General features: G+C 38.0%; 1 protein-coding gene across 1 annotated transcript in view; it reads right to left on the reverse strand.

The window, feature by feature from the left end:
* LOC103750489 (sorbin and SH3 domain-containing protein 2) overlaps nucleotides 1–11,756 on the reverse strand; it is a 217,381-nt gene extending 205,625 nt beyond the window's left edge. Inside the window, exon 1 of the mRNA XM_029556344.1 lies at nucleotides 11,421–11,756. The gene's annotated coding sequence lies outside the window, so the exon portion shown is untranslated. The remainder of the gene's footprint in view (nucleotides 1–11,420) is intronic.
* Nucleotides 11,757–20,070: the final 8,314 nt, after the last annotated feature.

The following is a 20,070-nucleotide window of genomic DNA, read 5'->3' on the forward strand; positions in this document are numbered from 1 at the left end:
CAAATTCCATGTATTTTAAACAAAAAAAAATGTAGAGTTTGATTTTAAAATCATGTATGGCAAATAGGAAAATTTAACTTAAATGCACTTAACAATTACATTAAATAGCTCAAAAATCTTCAAAAAAACTTCTTTAAAAAGTGAACTCTTTTTTTTTTTTTTCTAGAGAAAGGGTCTCCCTGTAGCCCCAGCTGACCTAGAAATTGCTATGTAGACCAGGCTAGCCTTGAACTCACAAAGATCCACCTGCCTCTGCCTCCTAAATACTGGGATTAAAGGTGTGTGCCATCATACCTGGCTTCAAAAAAAGTGATCATTTTTAGAATAAAAACTTAAACACTTTATAATCTGTGCTGGTTAATTTTTGTGAACTTGACATAAACTAGAGTCACCTGGGAAGATAGAACTTCAGTTGGGACATTTCCTATGTCAGACTGGCCTGTATGCAAGTCTCTGAGGCATTTTCTGAAATGTTAATTGATGTAGATGGGCCCAGGCCTCTGTGGGCAGGTGGGCCTGAGATGAATAAGAAAGGCAGCTGAGAAAAAACCAGGGAAAAGCAAACCAATAAGCAGCATTCCTCTATGGTCTCTGCTTAAGTTTGTCTCCTGGTTCCTGCCTTGAGCTCCTTCAGTGACTTCCCTGGATGATGGGCTGTAACCTGTAAAGTAAAATAAACCCTTTCCTCCCCAGGTTGCTTTTTGTCAGTGTTTTGTCACAGCAGTGGAAAGTGAACTAGAACATAATCTGTTATGGATTAAGCATGCATCCCCTGGGGGAAATGGTTCTCAGGCAGTATCACCAAGTTATATCCAGCCAGCAGTTCATACTTCCCCTCACATAGTTGATGACTGAGCCCAGATTTGCCTCAGAATTTGCTTTACTTCTCCATGCTGGGAAAATATTACTGGGTGGTTATGAGATGCCTTCTTCAAGATGTTTCCAGCATACACCAAGTCCTGCATGTCTACCCCTCACTCTCTCTTCCCACTTTAGTGAACAGCACCACCATCTCCCCTGTTACCTGACTGCCCAAGAATCTTTTCTTTCAACATCCCAATGCCCCATTGTTGAATAAGCATCTAGGCCTGCTGGGATTTTTATACTAAAACCTCACTGAAGAGGGCAGTGGGCATGTCCCTTCCATGCCACCCACATGACTTCACAAGACTGTAAAGGACCCAGAAGTACCTCCACAGAGGATTTTGAAGCAGAGTCTTCTATAAACTTCTACAAACAGCTGTCAACAACAATTGCAGCTGAAATTTACGGAATCCCTTCCAGCTTCAGATAATATTGCTGTGAATTACATATCATCTCCATAGTGCTGATGATCAGTACCATGGTCTTGCCCATTTTAGAAGGGGAAACTGAGAAGGCCCATGTGGCTTTGTTCTACTAGCCCCCAGCCTACAGTGCAGCCCTTCCAAGGAGCAAGACTGGATACTTTCAATTTTTTGAGGAACTTTAATACTGTTTTTCATAATGGTTGAACTGATTTATATTCTCAATAATAGTATATTTAAATGTTATTTAAATTAGACCTTCACTGAGCTAAGGTTATTACTTACTTGGAAAAGCAAGCTTGCTAGCATTAAGAATTGCCAAGAAAAAAAGGTAAAAGGAAGAGAGAATTGTTTTACAGCTGACATGTATGTAACATTCCCTCATTGCTTTTATATGAATTGTTAAATTGGTGCATAATCTTGTGAGGTGCTCAGTTATTATCACTTTGTCTATAGTGCCTTCCCTGATCCTCCAAGAAATATTTCTTCTCTGAGACTTTTATTGCCAGCTCCCACACACAACATTTCTATGTGACCTGCGTTACTTTTCTATCCCTTGTATAGAACTTTGTCACCTGTATTTCATATAGAAATTAACATTCTCTTCTTCCCCTTATTATGTTTTTACAGTGCTGCAAAGTGAACCCAGGGACTTGAAGCCAGGGCCACAGTGCATGCACCCTGCCACTGAGTTACAGTCACATCTACTTTCCCTTATAGAAAACTTTTCAATATTAGAATTAGAAAGGCCATGACAAGCTAACTGAGAGGAACACAACAGATGGTACACAATCTTTAAAAGTCTGAAAAAGGGAATGAAAGAACCTGTCCTTATATGGTCAGGCCCCTCTACCGGAAAGGGCAATTCTGATATTGTGCTTTACTTAGGAATGTGAACTCACGGTACTGGTATGTTTGTTGAGCAAATACGCTGATCACAGTCTTAAAATCATTTAGCCACCTACTATTAACTTGCCAGGTGGAATTCTGATTTTATTTCCTAAAAGAATATACTGACCAATGAATACCCTGCCTATTGGGAAGTGGTTTTTCCCAGTCAGTCACCCTAGAAGTCATTCTATTGTTAGCCAGATAAAATACTCTCTGGTGCTTGGAATGCTTTTAGCTAGAGTGCATGCATAATTCCTGGAAATTATTTACTTTTGGTTAAAAATGGAAACACTTTTATTTCAAATTAATTCTTTCTAAACTTGAAGACTCTTTTGGTTAAGTGACCCCATGGATGGCATACACTCCAAATCCTTCTGGAACCCAGTAATTAAGCTCCTCTTCCTGCATCCTTGTACCATGGACACCCATCACCTCTGCTCCCGGGCTGGGTTAGAAGCGAGTGCAATAAATGACTGCAAAGTGTGGGAAAGAGGTGGTTCATGGATGGAAGATTCTCTAGGAACCAGATTGATGATTTTGATCTTTTCATTTTTGACTGTTATAAAAATAAATATCAAAGCCCAAAGAGGGAGTCAGACTTTTGCGGGCATGTTTTTCCAATTTCTCTCAAAGGAAGAAAAAAATGTACGATTCAAAGTGATTATAATGTAATATTATATCACATCATAATCTATAGCTGAAGTCAAATCGTTTTTGCCAGATAATTGTTATTATGAGGCACTGAAAGGACATTTGAGACTTTGGGTCAAATGGAGGGTGAGTTTTCCAAATAAACTAGGTTATTTATGACTTTGATTATCATTTGGTTTTATTAAATAATGGTGATGGTATCTCTGTCCTGCCAATAAATCTAAAAATTAATTTAAAAAGTAGTCAAAATACTTTACACGCTTTGGAAGGAAGACTTTTTTTAATTTAAGGGAAAATGTCATCCGTTATGTTAGTTTTATAAAATTAAAGCTCCGGTGGAAAGGAAGTCAATGATATAATCAGATTTCAGACCACATCTCATATAAAAAGGCATGTTTCTAAGTGAAGTCCTTCAAAACTTCAAGATATATTTTCAGTCATCTGAGGTACTGACCTAAGAAAGCCCCTTTCCTAAGACAAGTATATTTTCTTTTTAAAAACTTTATTGATTTAGTTTTTTTGTGTGTATGTGTGAGTGTTATGCCTGCACATATGTAAGTGCACATATGTTGTGCAGTGGCCACGGAGGTCAGAAGATGGAATTGGAGCTCCTGGAACTAGAGTTACAGATGGTTGCTAGCCACTATTGTAGGTGCTGGGATTTGAATCCTGGTCTTCTGCAAAGGCAGTCAGTGCTCATAACTGCTGAGCTATCTCTCCAGGCCCCCAAATAAGTATATTTTAAAGAAATGAGTATTGGTTCTTTGGTAAATGAAATGGCTATATTCGCCCTCATTTTAATTTTTTCCCTAATTGTCAGATATAATTACCATGAAGTTGGATTGTTGAAGACATTAAGTTGTGGGAGAAGGGAGATGGAGAGATGGCTCAGTGTTTAAGAGCACTGGCTCTTGCAATGGACCCGGGTTTGGTTCCCAGCACCCACATGGTGGCTAACAACTGTCCACAACTCTAGTTCCAGAGGATCTGACACCCACTTCTGACCTTCACAGACATTGCATGACACTGGTGCACTTACACACATGCAGACAATACACACATACACATAAAAATAATAAATAAGTTATTTAAATAATAAGTTATTTTTCATTGTGTCACATTGTGTTACAATCATTTTTGTTGATGATATTTTGAAGACTTAAGAGAATCTAAGAATCTCTTAGACATTTAGTTTAGTGTTCTACATGAAGAGCATGCCAACCAACCCCACACAAAAGTCCCAAAACAAAAAGAACAAACAACCATTTAAAGATATATGCACCATATTAATTTTCTTATGATGAAAGTTACATGGAATCAGTTTTCATTTCTTTGACTAGATCTCTAATCTTTCATATAAATTGTGTTTGTAGACATTTGCTAGGATGACTTACTTGGTCTAGTATCCACAGATAATTTACTTTTGGTCAGGCATATGATGGGGTAAACATATAAATAAGATACAGTTGTTTTCTCATGGAGTCTACTTTCACATGGAAAGGTTAGGCCTACATAGAAAAGCTGTGCTAAAATAATATAAAAATCCAATGTGCAAAATGACATGACTAAGAAAGGGGAGCGAAGCATGGCATTCGCTAAATCTGTCTTCAGTAAATAATTTAAGATCACAGGAACTGTTTCTGAGAAATTCTGATGAAAAAGATGCCTATTTTAGGGTACTACGTTCATGGGTTTTATGATTCTTCAGATCCTTCCCTAAAGTTAGCACATGTAAAACTCTTCAGATAGCAGCTGGTACAGAGCAAGTGCTAATTTATTATTATCAATAGTTTTGGATTGATCAGAATGAATGATTTTTGGGTAATATTTTCTTTAGCTTGGCTGGAAAGACTGCTCAGTGGTTAGGAGCATTTACCGCTCTTGCAGAAGACCCATGTTTGATTCCTAGCACCCACTTCGGGTGACTCACAATTTCCTGTAATTCCAGGGGTATCCAACATCTCTGACCTCAGCATGCACCTACACACACACACACACACACACACACACACACACACACACACACACGCGCGCGCGCACACACACACACACACAATTAAAAAGAAAATAAATCTTAAATTTATGAAACAAAATATTTTCTAAAGCTTACTGATACTAACTATCCAAGCTTTTACTTTCTTGATTTCACTCAGAAGTAGTTATTCTGAGTGATTACACAAGGTCTTCCAGATTTTGCAGTCTTTCCTCCAACTTGAAAAGATCTCCCCCAATTGACAACTTTTAAAAAATTATCTTTGAATGCTCTATATTCCAAAACCTAAATATAAGTATCTTAAATTTTGTGATTCTATTTTAAAATTCTTTATATTATGCTATTTTAAATAAAAAGTAAATGTTAATGTGCTAATGTTGATTACATTTCTTGATAAGTGTGAATATAACCAGAGGCTTTAAGAAAGAATAGAAGTGAGATTTTTCTCATCTGAATTATTCATGGTACAGAGAGTAACATTTGAGCTTTATCCAAGTTTCTGGCCAATATCCCTGTGTTATGAAATTGTTGAAATACAATGCTTTTCCTCAGGAAGATTATGTTTCACTTAAAAAATAGCATTTCCTAAAATTTTCATATTTTTCCTTCTCTGTTTTTTAATTTCAAAAAATTAGGAAATATTTATTGTCTTTTGATCTCTGGATGGAAACAGCACTTTTTAATGTGTCATCATTAGTGCAACATAGAAGGAAGATCTGACTACTATGGGCCATTTTTTCATTGAACAAATGCTGGCTGAAGGTTTAATAGGTCAGCCTGTTTCCTGGTTGCCTTCAGCGTCCCAGCTGTCATTCTAAAGCAAATTAAGTTTTGCGTGTAACTTTTGTTCTGCCCAAGTAAACTGGTACCTTTTTACTTCTTAGCTATAGATACTTGCCTGATCCCCCTTTACTCAAAGTTATTCAATGGAGCATACTAACTAGCATCAAACAACACAAGGCTACTCACAATGTAGCACAATAGCTGAGTGGTTATAAAATTCCTATCTTTGTCACTACAGTATATACATTTCCAGATCTAGCTGGATGTGGTGGTATGTGTCTATGATCTCAGCACTCAGGAGGCAGAGGATTGTGGGTTCAGAGTCAGCTTGGGCTACATGATGAGGCACCTTTCAAAAGCCAAACCAAATCAAGCCAAACAAAACACAGTAACAACAAATCAAATCAAAACAAAGTTCCCAGATTTAGGCATTAAGAGACAGGTTCTTCTAATGACTGTTTACCCTCACAGTATAAAACACATGGTATTTACATGCAATAATATATATGACAGATTAAGTGTGCTTGTTTCAGAAGTGCTAAGCTTTCACCACAGGATACAGTGAGCACAAGAATAGCTGGTTATTGTTATCTAATCATGTTTCCTTTATTAACTTCAGCACAGAATGCTGAAATGATAAGATATGAAGGAATCTTGATAAGTGACAAAAGTCAACCTACTTTTCAGCATCCAGTGGGGGCTTCCTAAGCTTTTATTTTTTACTTGTGTGCATTTTTAGCAAATGATGTAAAATATTACATGAGGCAGACATAGCTAAGCTTTAACAGGTGGACAAAGGTTCTCTACAGTCAGAAGCTTAGGTACATTTATGTCTACAGAGATGCCATGCTGTGGAGTTCACTTCCTTGGAGGTGTAAATAGTGCTGCGAAACTAACTCTCCTGGGCTGAAAGTAGGTACAGGGACTTGGACAGAAAGAATGTTTAAGCAAATGCATTTTCTCCAGTGTGGCCAGAATGTATCATATGTTTTCCCTGTGCATTTCACCCCCCCCCCCCCCTTCACCCCTCCCCCCCCTCCGCACTTCTTTTTTCTGTTTGTATGATGTTTAGATGTTGCACTCCTTTTGTTTGAACCGTTTTTCTTGTTGTTTTTTTTTACACTCGCATCTCCCCCCCCCCCCCCGCTTCACCCCTGCCATCCTGCAGCACTTGTATTTCTGGTTTGGAATGTTGTTAAGTGTTGCCACTCTTGGTCTGAAACCTGTTTCTGATGTAGTTTCTTGAAGTCTGCATGGCTGAGCCTTATAACGCTCTTCATGTCTAAAGGAGTCCACATGGAGAAGAACATTGGATGATGCGGAATCTGAGAAGACTGTGTTATTCCTGCTCTCAAATTCAACCATTTCAGAAAAAAAAAAATTGCTAAGAAAGGAATCTGAAAAGATTTATTTCCACATTGATTGCTGTGGAGACACTTTGATAATCTGCAAAAACGTTACCTAACACTCAAGCATACAAGTGTTGCTATTGTCAACTTTAAGGCTTTTTTTTTTTTTAATGTTGAATGAAATTATGTCCTTCTCAAGACAGAGGATGCGATTCATTGTAAGAAAGGCTTTTTTGATAGTTATTCACTGAGAATCTATCTTGAGAGAGAGAAGAGCTGAATTAGACACTCAAACTGAAAAACAGTCAAGTCCCTGAAATTTTCAAGTAAACCGCATTTCATTATTCTTAATTGTAACATGTTTACAAAATGAACTTGGGAAATATAATCAAAATGCTACTAGGCATTTTTGAGGAAGGTGGGAATATTTTCTTGGAGATGATTCTTGGTTAGACTGGGGAAAAGTGAAAGATTTCTGGACATTTGCTCAAATAATACTGTTCAATGGAGCAACAGTAAAGCTGACCCTACCTGACCATGTGAGGAAGAAGAAACTGTGTCTTTTGGCTAAAATTCCTATTTAATTAAGGAGTATGCTTCTGTTTTGAAGATAGTAAAATGTGATAGCATTCTGTGCAAATATGTCACTGAAAGTCCTCCCCAAACCTGACTTAGCTGGTACTCTATCCTTCATTCAACTATCATCTTAACCGAACAAGCTGGAATGAATTACTGGGCCATCTTTAGAGTTCAATGGTTGCAGAAGTGTTTTTCTAGACTGAACACATGTTCAAAATGATTTATAGATGTTTTAAAACAGAATGTAATTCTTAACAGAGATAGTTTAGAGTTTAGCAGGCATATCTACAATTAAATCATTCCTTTGCATGATTTTCAGAAAATTATGAAATGCAATCATCTATTATAATTCTTCAATATAAAATGCACTTGCTGACTATTATGCTATCAGATATAGCTGCATATAATTTATATCTTCAAAATGTTACTTAAATATAAAATGCAAAGAGTGACTCAGATATATTATGAGTTACATTTCCTAAAATCTAATTATTATATGTGACTTAAGAGAATCAATTAATTTGGTTCTCAGTTGAATTTCAAGATTTGATTTCAGCTTTAACTATTATTTAACTATAAAATGCTAAATATTAAATTCAACTGGAAAACAGCCAATACAAACCTTTATCTCATTTACATTATAAAACTCAATATTAGACTATACATGAAAATGCCTATAAATATGAATTTAAGTAATTTTCTAATATTTTGTTTTCTAATTCCAAACATCTGGATATTTTAACTTCCTAATTTGAGTTATTTTATGTATCAAGCTTCATGTAAAAGTAATTGCAACTTTTGCTTTGAGCATGGATATCTTAAAGGCAAGAGGTTGAAAATAGATTTCCTGATGCATTGCTACTTTGCATGTTAGCATCAAATCAATTTTCCCACAAAAGATCAGTAGAGTATTAAAAAAATAATTATGCAATTTTATATGCAGAAGAGATCATGCTCTACAATCAAAACTAGGTCAACAGCAAGAGCCACACATCTCTCTAATCTAGAAGCTCAAGTTGTAAGGAAGGAAGAGGCATCCAGTGATTGATCACCAGTAACCATCAGGTTTAGTTAGGAAAATTAAAAGAAACTTTAGGTCCCTTCCAGCTCATTACCTTTACCATGTTTTCAGGTGGGCTTCAATATGAAAAGCAGTTCCATAATTATTTTAAACTATATTCAATTTCCAATCAAAAGTTTGATTTTTATAGCAAGTTCCAAATAGGAAGGAATATTTACTGTATTTATTTTCCCCTCAAATTTTTGTAGACGAAGCTAATATTAGTTTTGCATTAACACTTTCAAGTGGATTTGTTTAAAATTGAAATTTTAAGGTTTTCTTTTAGAAACTTCTTATTTATTACAAGACATTTTTTGCTTTTATGAAATTGTGATCCTGGAGTTACATTTTCATGTCTGAGAAGCTGAAGCCTCATTATTGGCTTTTCAAAAAATTTTTCTGAATTTCGCTAATGAAAGATAGTATTTGGAGTTCTGTTTTGAGATAAAGTCTATACTTAAAATAATTAATAATGAAGCCTGAGCTTAATAAGTACAATGTCTGAATATCAAGTTATAAATGCTGGACAAAGTACTTTAGAATCGGAGATGAGTAAGACTGGAAAACTGTGAGCAGAGAAAAATTGCAAGCCAGCGACGAATGCCCAGAGGTAGCAAGAGCAGCCTGGAGAGGCATCCTTGATGGGTTTTGGCGGGGGCATGAAAAGTGTCTGGTGCTGGGAGAGTTGAAGGGAACATCTCCACAGACAGTACTGCAGTAGCCAGCGTCTGACAGCATGCTCTGGAAATTAGGAGAATATTTGATTTTGACAGGAAGAGTTGGAAAGTGGCAGAATATGAGTCTAAAACTAAACAAAAACCAACAATCAAAGTGGTCAAAGATGAGGAATACATCTCTTGAATTCAGTTCTTAAAATTGTTGAATTAATAGCTACTGATGTGCTACAGATGAACTTGGATTTCTCGTCTTTAACAGCTTTCACCTTAAAAGGTTAGTAACATGGGAAAATATATCCTGGATATCAATTATGTGTGTCCATATTCCTGTGAGCTCACACATTCTTGTCCCACATAAAGACACCATAAAGACAACACAGAACACCACTCAGGCGTGTCTTAGGTATTTCCTCAACCTGTTCTAAAAGTTCCCCCAAGAAAAACTAATAGAAGATTGCATGTGCACATGGTACTCATTCTATGAACTTCTTTGGTGATGTTTTACAAAGGAATTGAAATTGGAAGAGACTTTCCCAGCATTTGTTCTCATTGAATCATTTACTTGGCTGATATTTTTGATTCAGCACTGTCTGTTCCTTTAGTTTTCCTTTAAAATTAAACCTAAATGAAGTAAATCCCACCTTTTCTCATCTTATTCCATCTAACATCTCCCATTAAATGGAGTTATATTCACAGATACTGTATTTGATATTTACATACTCATAATATGCATTCATTGCACAGTGATAATTCTTAGTCTACATCTTTCTATCTGGACTGTTGGGGACAGAATAAAAGTTCTTAAAATATCCTCTTATGCTTTATAGGTCTCTCAGCTGAGAGTATGCTAACACATGAAGCAGTGGATTCATGCTCACTTGTATCAATGACAGAGACTCCTTAAGAATCCATATTTTGGGAGAAAAAGAGAGCAAATAAGAAACTACACCTTTGAAATACATGTCTATTACTATTTATTTGAAATTTCATGGTAAATTCCATCTTTAGTTGATAGGGGTGTGTTACTGGAAGTTTTTGACTAAATATTTTTCACTAGCATTATGAACAAGCTGACATTTCTGGTGGCCCAACAATAGAATTGACTTAGGAAATAATGAAATGGTACAAACACAGAATTAAATTATTTCTTGGTGATTTTCTTGTCAGGAATTTTGATTTGACTGACCAATTTCAATTCACAGTAACAGCTTTGTTCCTAAGCTACTATAAATCAAAGAAAATACTCACTGAGGGGCAATTCGGGTGCAATTCAAATCCTTGCTACTTTCGTGCTGCTTCCAACAGTAGCAATCTCTCTGCTCAGGTTATTGGTGTGTATATTTGCATGAGGTATGTGGTGATTTGGTTTCACACTCCTCTGAAATTTACCCGCTTGTGAGAGAAATATGCAATAAAAGAAGTTTTCCTGCCACATACTATAGCTGTGCTTGAGTTCAATGCGGAGAGCTCACTTCCTTTCTTTCCCTGGATTCTAAGCCTGGGAAGTAGAATGGGGGTGTTGTGCTCTGGGCTAGCCTGGCATGCAGGATCCTGGGAGAGGAGGTGTGAGCAGCTTGCAATACCTACAGTGTTTGCTCTACAACTTCCCAGGACTCAACCAAACAGCACAGGGAACATTCTATCTAGGATAAGCAAGTACAAAATCCACCGGCTATTATGATCTACATAGGGAACAGAATTCCTTACTTTAAAGCCATAAATAGGTGTCAAGAGTTAAATCATTTATGAGGCTTGAAAATAAATACCTCACAGTTTACATGCTTCTGATCTAATTCTCCTAAGGTGCCAAAGTGCAGGTCTCAAAAGAATCCATTGTTTGTCCGAGAGAAAGGTTATTGGCTACCAAGACTATCCAGAAAGACAAGTCATCATAGTTTGTTAAAACAATAAATATTTACTTGAAATCCTAACACAAATCAATGGTGCTTTTTATCATACAATTTCTAGAACCTCAGTTTCCTGAATTACCTCTATATCACAGTATTTTGTGGAATGTGTCTGTGTGTGTCTGTCTCTGTGTGTGTGTTTCCTTAGTAATTTCAGATCATGCAATCAATATAAACATTTCAGGTTAAGTTTTGCTTCACGCTATTTATATGCTGAGCCATCAAAAGGGGGAGAAAAGCTTACCTCTGTCAGACAAGTGGAATGCCCCGATCCCCGTTCTCCACCTCAGCTTCAGCATGCACCAGCAGATGCTCCGGGAGCCAACAGTCTGTTAACAGGAAGCAGGTGAACCCGAGAGCGGCCGCCTGCGTTCCAGTCCAGTGCTCATCCCAGCACACACCTGCTTTCTTAGACCTGCCACTCATATGCAACAGCCTCACACGGGACCGGTGCTAGCAGAGGGCGACACCCTCCTTTTAGAACACTAGTTCTCAGGATAAACAGCTCGAGAGCTGCGGAGATAACAGTGCGAGGAAGGCTTGCCTTTCCAAGACAAAACCCTTTCCTGCTGCCCGCAGATATGCAGCATTATCATCTGCATTCCACTTTCTCCAATCAGCTAATTGCAACAGCAGTCAACAGCTTGTCAAAAGAGCGGCTTCCAGGCATGTGAGGCGGGAATAATGGCACGCTAGCACACCCATTGTGGCTCTCCTAGAGGGTTTTTAAAAGATGCTTCTTCCAGGATGAAGCCCAGCAGAATATGCCACACTGTTTTCCATAAGTAAAATGGCTGGTCTTCCCAGCGCTGCTGCACACAGCTCATTGGGTTCCACTGGCTTTCCGTAGCCATAGCAACAGCGAACAGACAGACTTAGCAAGCATGGCCGATCATGTGCGGCACACGACACAGCTTGTTAATTTCTTTTCGTCAAACTCATCATTTTTTGGAGAAAGGTAGCTTCTGTCACCTTTCTAAACGTCTCACGGAGCACGCAAGCGCCCTGATTCTTTTTGGCTTTCCTGAAGAACTTTTGTTGTGCTCCAATGTGAAATTGAGGAAGTGGAGCTGGATTTACATCACTCCAGGTTAATAATATGCAAATCAATCCAGAGGCACTAATTGTGCCTGGAAACAGGTTCTACCTGGAAGTCATAGAATAAGCTGGAAAGAGACTGGTAAATGGCAGTTGTGCTTTTTGCTTTTCAGTGACAGCCTTGTAGGCAACTTCATTCAGACAAAGCCCTGTGAACTGTTATATGTTATATATGGTCAAAATAATAATCTTATCGGATGATATTTTTAATAAGATTCCAAAATATCCATTTATGTATGAAATGTATCTATATAAAACATTACATAATTTAAAATATAACTAAAAAGTGCTATTGCTCTTTTGTCTGAGTTTGCTTCTCTGTTGCTATGAAAAGAACTATGACCCAAAGCAACTTTGGGGTGGAAAGGGTTTATTTGCCTTACAATTCCACTTCCACACCGCAGTCAATCACTGAGAGAAGTCGGGGCAGGAGCTCAAGGCAGGAACACAGGGGCAGCAACTGAGGTAGAGGCAGGAGAACCCCTGCTTACTGCATCGCTCCCTCTCTTACTCTGAGACCTTTCTTATAAGGCCCAGGCCCTCTTGCCCAGGGATGGCACCACCCACAGTAGGCTAGGCCCTCCTACATTAACTAGCAATCAAGAAAATGCCCAGCAGGCCTGGCCACAGACCAATCTAGTGGAGGCAGCTCTCAGTTGAGATTCCTTCTTCCTAGGCATGTCTAGGTTTGTGTCAAGTTGACAAAAACTAACCAGAACATTTTTGCTCTAGAAAATGATTTTTAGACCCAATTACAATTTGTTTTTTATTTTAAAGTACTTAAAAAAAATCCAAACCAAATAAAAAAATCCTTCGAGTTTGAACATTACCTCCAAGGCAGGAATAGTGTTACTCCCTCACTGAGAAGGATTACATTTCTTCCTTAAAACCTCATCTTTTCAGGGATGCTCCCAGGATAAATGCCATTAACAATTTAGATCTACAGCCCCCCTCCCCAGTTTATACCATCACCAGTCGCATTCTATTTGGTATATTTTCAAAGCAGTGCCCTACTTATTTTTTGCTTCTAGCAATCTGTTGGAAATAGTGTTTTAACACTTTGGACTTGTAAATATAGAAGTTTCGTTATCTAGTAGACATTGATTTGTATTTTGTAAGTGTTGCATTTCCCTGCCCAAGTTAACATTCCTATCTTCTGTAGTCATTCCCAGACATCAGTATGGATAGGAATCCTGTGGATGTAGATTTAGGGGTTCCATGTCCCTTCACATTTGGCCAGCTCAGGATCCACATGTCCAGAAAGGAAGAATGAGTGGACCTTCCTTCTCAGTAGAGTCCTCAGATCAATGTCTGTTTGCCTTTCCTCACTGAAGTTGCCTTCCCATAGGTCATTGAGTTTCCTGCTCCCTAATATACCACTAAGACCGTCTTGAGCATCAGTCTACTCTTCAGGTCTTGAAGGTCAGAATATTGAATTGCATATGTTCCATGCTTCCGGAATGTGTGGGTGTTAATGTTACTTGAAAGGTTCTCTCCTGAGCTCCATCCAGCACCTTTAACCTCTATTTCAATTGTGTCTTACTTTGTCCTTCCACCTCTCTAGTGGCACTCTGAGGGGGCATTCACCACTGCCACCTCTGTGCTTCGAATGTACCTGGGATCTACCTCTACTGTCACAGGATTTGTTATGCTGTTTTCGCTTATTTGCAGTTTTATTTTGTTTTGTTTTGTTTTCATACTTGGCTCCCAGGCTACTCTGCCCACTGTCTAAAAGTCAGTCTGGTTCATGTATTATTTGTCTGGGGATATTATAGTTTCCGTACTGGGGATATTATAGTTTCTCAACATATTTCTTTCTGAATTTGAAATGGGATTCTTACCATGTTGCCTAGGCTGACCTCAAACTCCTGAAATTAGAGGAATCCTGTTTCAGCCTGTCAGGTAGTTTTGACTACAGGTGCGCACCATGATGTTTGGCTTCCTTAATACTGAATGATAGCACATAACACTATAATACTTCTTATTAAATAACGAGATGGTGTGAAGTCTATATTTTAACTCAGTTAAAAAAGTATCATACATGTATTAGTTTGTTATCCTTTCGGAGAAACTAAAGTGATTTTAAAAGTTATCACAATACAAGAAAAGATGTCAAAAATACTCTGAGTTTATTTTGGGGTTTTATGTGGTTTTGCTTTTCATTGTATGTCTGAAAATGTATTTATGCAGGGCTGGAGAGGTGCTGGTGGTTAAGAGCACTTACTGCTCTTGTAAGGGCTTGGGTTTGGTTTCCCAGTACTCACATGATGGCTTATCTCATCTTTAACTCCAGTTTCGGGGGATCTGACATCATCTTCTGGCCTCTATGGGCATTGTACAACATAGGTGCACATATATACATGTAGGCAAAACACTCAAACACATAAAATAAAAATAAATTGTTTTTTTTTTTTAAAAAAAGAAAATGTCTTTATTCTATCTACACAGTTGATTGTTTAGCTGGGTACAAGAATCATTAAATTAATTTTCCTTCACAATTCTAAAGGCCTTCTTCCTTAAGCATGTGTCTCCTGGATCCACTACACCCTAAACTGATGTTCTTTTAAAGATTAGAACTTTAAAATCCCACACACTGTATATAACTAGGAAGGAAGTAGCTGAACCACACTGACTTTTAGAACCAATCTTTTTTCATTTTGTGACCCCATAGTATCCCTCACAGCATCTCTATATATTGTTAAATAGTTCTCTCTTGTTAACCACTGGAGATTGATTTCAGGACAACCTCCTCTCATCAAGGATACCATAATCATCAGGATAATCATCAGGTGCTCAAGTTCCTTATACAAAATGGGGTGTTTGTATATGATCCATGAATATTCTGCGTGCTTCAAATCATATTTAGGTTACTTATGATACTGAATTCAATATAAATGTTGGGCGTACATCGTGTTATATTGTATTGCTTCGAGAAGTCCATAGATGTCCAGTACAGATGTAAATTTATTTTGAGACAGGGTCTCATGTAGCCTAGGCTGACCTTGAACTGGCTATGTGGTTGAGACTAGCCTTGAAGTCCTGAACTTCTTGCCTCTGACTCTCAAATACTAGGAATTAGAAATGTGTGCCACCACACAACCCAGATGCAATTTTTGTATGTGAGTAATTTTTATCTGTGATAAGTTGAATCTGCTGATGCTGAATCCAAGGATGCAGAGGGCTGGCTATTTCAGTTCTGTATAAGGGCTTGGGTCTTCATTGCTCTTTGCTTTCTCTTTATCTAAACTCTTCTCAAACTCTATCTGCCTTGACCTAGCAATATCTTTCTGGTTCTCTGGTTTTATTCTAATTCAAATCTCTAACTTTTGTTCTTATTGTGAAACTGTTCATTTAAAAAAAATTGCTAGGTTCAAACTTCCAAGAGACAGATCTGACCTTTCTAGTTCATCTTACTTTGTCAGATACCTTTTAAATTTCCAGTGCCTTTGTATCTGGGTATCTCTATTCCTTGGTCTAAACAGCTCTGGAAAGGATACTTGGTGTTATCTAGTTTTCAAACGTTTGTTGGTACAGTAGCTGCAAAGCGATAGTGTCATATGGTTTCAGTTTGCACTTACCCAGCTACTGAAAATATGGAACATCTCTTTATTTGGAGATATTTTGGATATTTGGATTCCCTCTTCTGCCAATATCTTATTGATAGATTTTACCTGCTTCATCTTTTGAGGTGTTGTCTTAGATTTTAAGAAAAATGTTTATGAAATTTTTTTTCCAATTTTTAAATATCTAAACATTATAATTGCATTGGTTATATACTTAAAAGTTAGTAAGATATCCATTGACACAGAAAGGTAATGCATCCATCGACTGTTTGGGCTTTTCTTATGAAATAAAAATGAAGAATATGGGTGAAGATTTCCATTTGGGAACTATTTTCTGTATGAAAGCATGTACTGCTATACCAAAATATGATTTTCTAAAACAAACCAAAATATGTTCAGAAGTAATATTGGATAAAATATTCTAGTAATATAATACCTATCATCTATCTCTCTATCATCTATCTATCTATCTCTCTATCTCTCTATCATCTATCTATCTATCTATCTATCTATCTATCTATCTATCTATCTATGTATATATCTTTGTATCTATCTACCATCTCTCTATCATCTATATCATCAGTCATCCATTTATGTATCATGTAGGCATCTGACATCGATCTAACTTTCTATTTATCACCTCTATGACCTATGTTCTATACATCCATCCATTTCTATCTATCTATCTATCATCTATCTACCTGTCATCTATCTATCAGTCATCTATCTGTATATCTATCAGTCTATCTGGGTAGACAGATACTACCTATCATTTATCTAAGATCTAAGTTATACCACACATGTACACACACACTCAAATATGCAAAATGACCTATATCTGTTATCTGTCTTTTATCTACATATCATCTATGTATCTATTGATCATTATCTATCTATTATTTGTCATCTCTTTTTAAGTAGGGGGAGCAGAAATATGCAATATACTAACACCTGGTGAATCTTGGATGAAGGGTATTTCTATTTTATTTGCTCTTTCTGATTTCTATAAGTTTGAAGTTTCTGTTTTCAAGAGAAGAAGCTTTGAAAAATAGAATAAAGTAAGACTAAAATACAGTGTTTGGAGTAGACACAGACAAGATTAAGATTAAATGATGAGATGTAACTGCCTTTTAAAGTTAAAAATAAAGAATTTATAAATTATGGAATAGGTGATTATGATTATTCTTATTAGGAGATCATTTTGGAATAGTTTGAACTTCCTTAAAGCAAGTTTGCTATTTCCCTGTTCGCTGTTTCCCTGTGTCCTGACTATAAGCCACTTATCCACTGGTTCAAGGCTGAAATCCTATTTAATATGATTCTTTCTATGCCTCAAAAATTGAATAAAAGCATTGTTCCTTAGATCAACATGTTTTCTAGGCACACCTATCCTAGAGCCTCCATCACCGGGTTCCACCAAAAGATTCTGTCTCTGGTGTAACAAAGAAACTCTTTGTAAGACTTACTATGGAGAATAAAGTTGGAGCACAAGTTGTTTAATGGAACAGCACAGAGTTTTATGAAGCTTAGACTGAAGTTCCTAATTCCTAGCAACAAATAGAACAGTTCAAGGGTTGTTCCAAAATCTTGCATGTTTAATTGTTTTCCCAATATCAGGAGCAATGTGCATCCCAAGTGGGACCATGATGGGAAGTGTGACAGTTACCCTCGACAGGACTAGGAGGTGGGCTGGAGGACCCCAGAAAGCAATTGGATTAGTTCTAAGATCCCATTCTCTGTGATATCTATGCCGGGAAGCAGGGACCCCTCAGGTTGTCCTCTAAATGTCTTTTATATCTTCAGAGGAAACCTGATCCTCATTAATATGAAGAGTGACCTTGATATGTCAGAGGTCCCTGAAACCAAAACAAGCCTAGCCCAGTGAAGGCTTCACGGAAATCTACTCACTGAATATGACACAATTAAGAAAATGATTACAAAGAAAAAAAATCTTATCACAGGACAAATGAGAACGCAGACGCCAGCAATATAAAACTGCTTTGAAAGCTTGATCTAACATAAATCTATGCACACATAACTACCATATGTATGCTGTAGGAATTCTCTAGTAGGAGCAAGCAGAACCCAGTCACAGGCCTACATCCTTCTAGATTAAGAAGTTGAGGGAAAAGTGGCAAACGTTACAGGAAGAAGAAGACTTAGCAAGGCCTGTGCCTGGGCAACCTGCTCTCGACTACCCAATGATAACAACATTCTTTGAAATATTCCAGCCTTACCAAGCTCTGGGGTTGCAAATGACTATGATTGCTATAGCTGAATGAAGAGTTTCATCTTACAGATGCAGCTATATGTGTCAGTAGGAACTGAGGGGGAAAGGGTGGTATTATCCAATAACAGCAACAAAAACTAACCCACAATTAGACCATCCACCTACCCTCCCCAGGCCTGAGAGCTAACCCCAAACACAAACACATTTTGCTAGGCCCAGCTCATGGCTAGCAGAGGTCTGGGTTAAGCCCCCAGAGTGAGTTCACAAGCAAACCAGTAAAAGCTGCACCTGTTCCCCAGTAGCAAGACTGTTTGTACTTCCTTATAATAAACTTGAAAAGCAACCGGGCAAGCAGAGGCTGGCTGCTGACTCTCTCTATGATGGGGCCACGTTTTGTTTTAGGAAGGCACTCCGACCACATTACCAGGGTGTATTTGGAGTGACCTTTTCCACTGACCATTATGCCCTGTGGAAATAGTGCCTCCCAGGTACCTGCAGGCTGTGTGCCACATGTCCACTTACACAGAGAAGGCCCCCAGCTCTGCCGTCCCAGCAGTGTTGAATCAGTAAAGAAACATCAGTCTCAGCAAACAAAGCCTGGCGAGAGAGGCTTTAAAACAAATGCTGTTGGTTTCACCTCAGCCACTGAAACAAACTATGAGGAACAGGGTGAAACTTGGCAGAGTTTGTAAATGCAGAGGAGGCAAAGGCCAAAGCCTGCAACAGCCAAATGCACAAAGTCCAGAAAAATGAAAATAAGACGTGTCACCTTTTGCCCTTCAGAAACTCTTCTGATATAAATGCTCTATGAGATACATTCATCAAAATGATAAGATGGGCTGAAGCACATAAGCACTAAAACACACACTTCAGAATCCAGTAGTCCAACACAAAATGAGAAAAATGGCTGAAAACCACATTGAATTTAGTAGACGCTTAGGAAAAGGTCTACCAATGGCAGCATATATAGCTAGGAAAAATAAATTATGTGCCTTTGCCGAATATTGAGTAACACTCCATTTTATGATGTGAGGACTGTCATCTAGAGGAGTGATTTCTTTTTACTGAGTCTGTTTAAAAATCAGAATTTATTTATACTTCCAAAAGTAAGCCTCTGATGTTTTAACTGCTGGACAGTTACCATAAACTGATAACTGGGATGGATGTTTTTGACATTTATTACAGTAAAGAGAGATTAACTTTGGAAACACTCCTGTTGTGGGCAACTCACTTCCCGTCCATTTTACGAAAGACATGAGGGAGGATTTAAAAGTTCTCTCAGCTGATTCTAGAGCTTTGGTGTGAAAGCTGTGGAGGAATTAAGGAAAAGACATGGCAAACTGTCCACAAACCAAGAGACTAACATAAAGCACATCTAAGAGATAGGAGACAGCCTACTGCATGGACTGCCACCAGATGAAATCTCAGTCTACCTCTTGTGTTCCCTCTCCCCCTGCTCTCTTTGGTCCTTGTCTTGGAATTGAATCCAGTGCTTTGTTCACATCAGGCAAATACTCTACCACTGAGGTACATTTCCAACCCGGCCGTTTTAAGAACGTTCCACAGCCTCCTTGCAGTACCTCCGATGCGTCATTGTCCATTCCTAGTCACAAGTGTGGCCTGCACATCGAGTCTCTTAGTTGGGTTCATTGTAGCCCCAGACAACAATAATTATTATCTGTTTTTGAAGAAGAAAAGGAGAATGGATGTAGACAGGCAGCTTTTTCCAGACAATGTCAGCCATGGTTCCAAAGAGAGCATTGCCTCCTTTCTTTACATCATCAGGGACACTTCCTCTATTGGACTTTTGGGCGGCAAGGGTCTCACACTGACAGCCTCTTTGTTGTTTTGAAGAAGAGCTCTCTTAATTTTTATTGTTATTTTAATAACTTCATTCTTAATTATTTTCTCATATGTTGCTGATCTGACCAGACAACATGGGTCTGCAGGGCTGATCTGATGGCAGGGGTTGGGGGTTAGGGGTGGAGGGATGCAGTAAAGTG

The sequence above is a fragment of the Nannospalax galili genome, unplaced genomic scaffold, assembly GCF_000622305.1.
Source record: "Nannospalax galili isolate Female #2095 unplaced genomic scaffold, S.galili_v1.0 scaffold46, whole genome shotgun sequence".
NCBI classification, from domain to species: domain Eukaryota; kingdom Metazoa; phylum Chordata; class Mammalia; order Rodentia; family Spalacidae; genus Nannospalax; species Nannospalax galili.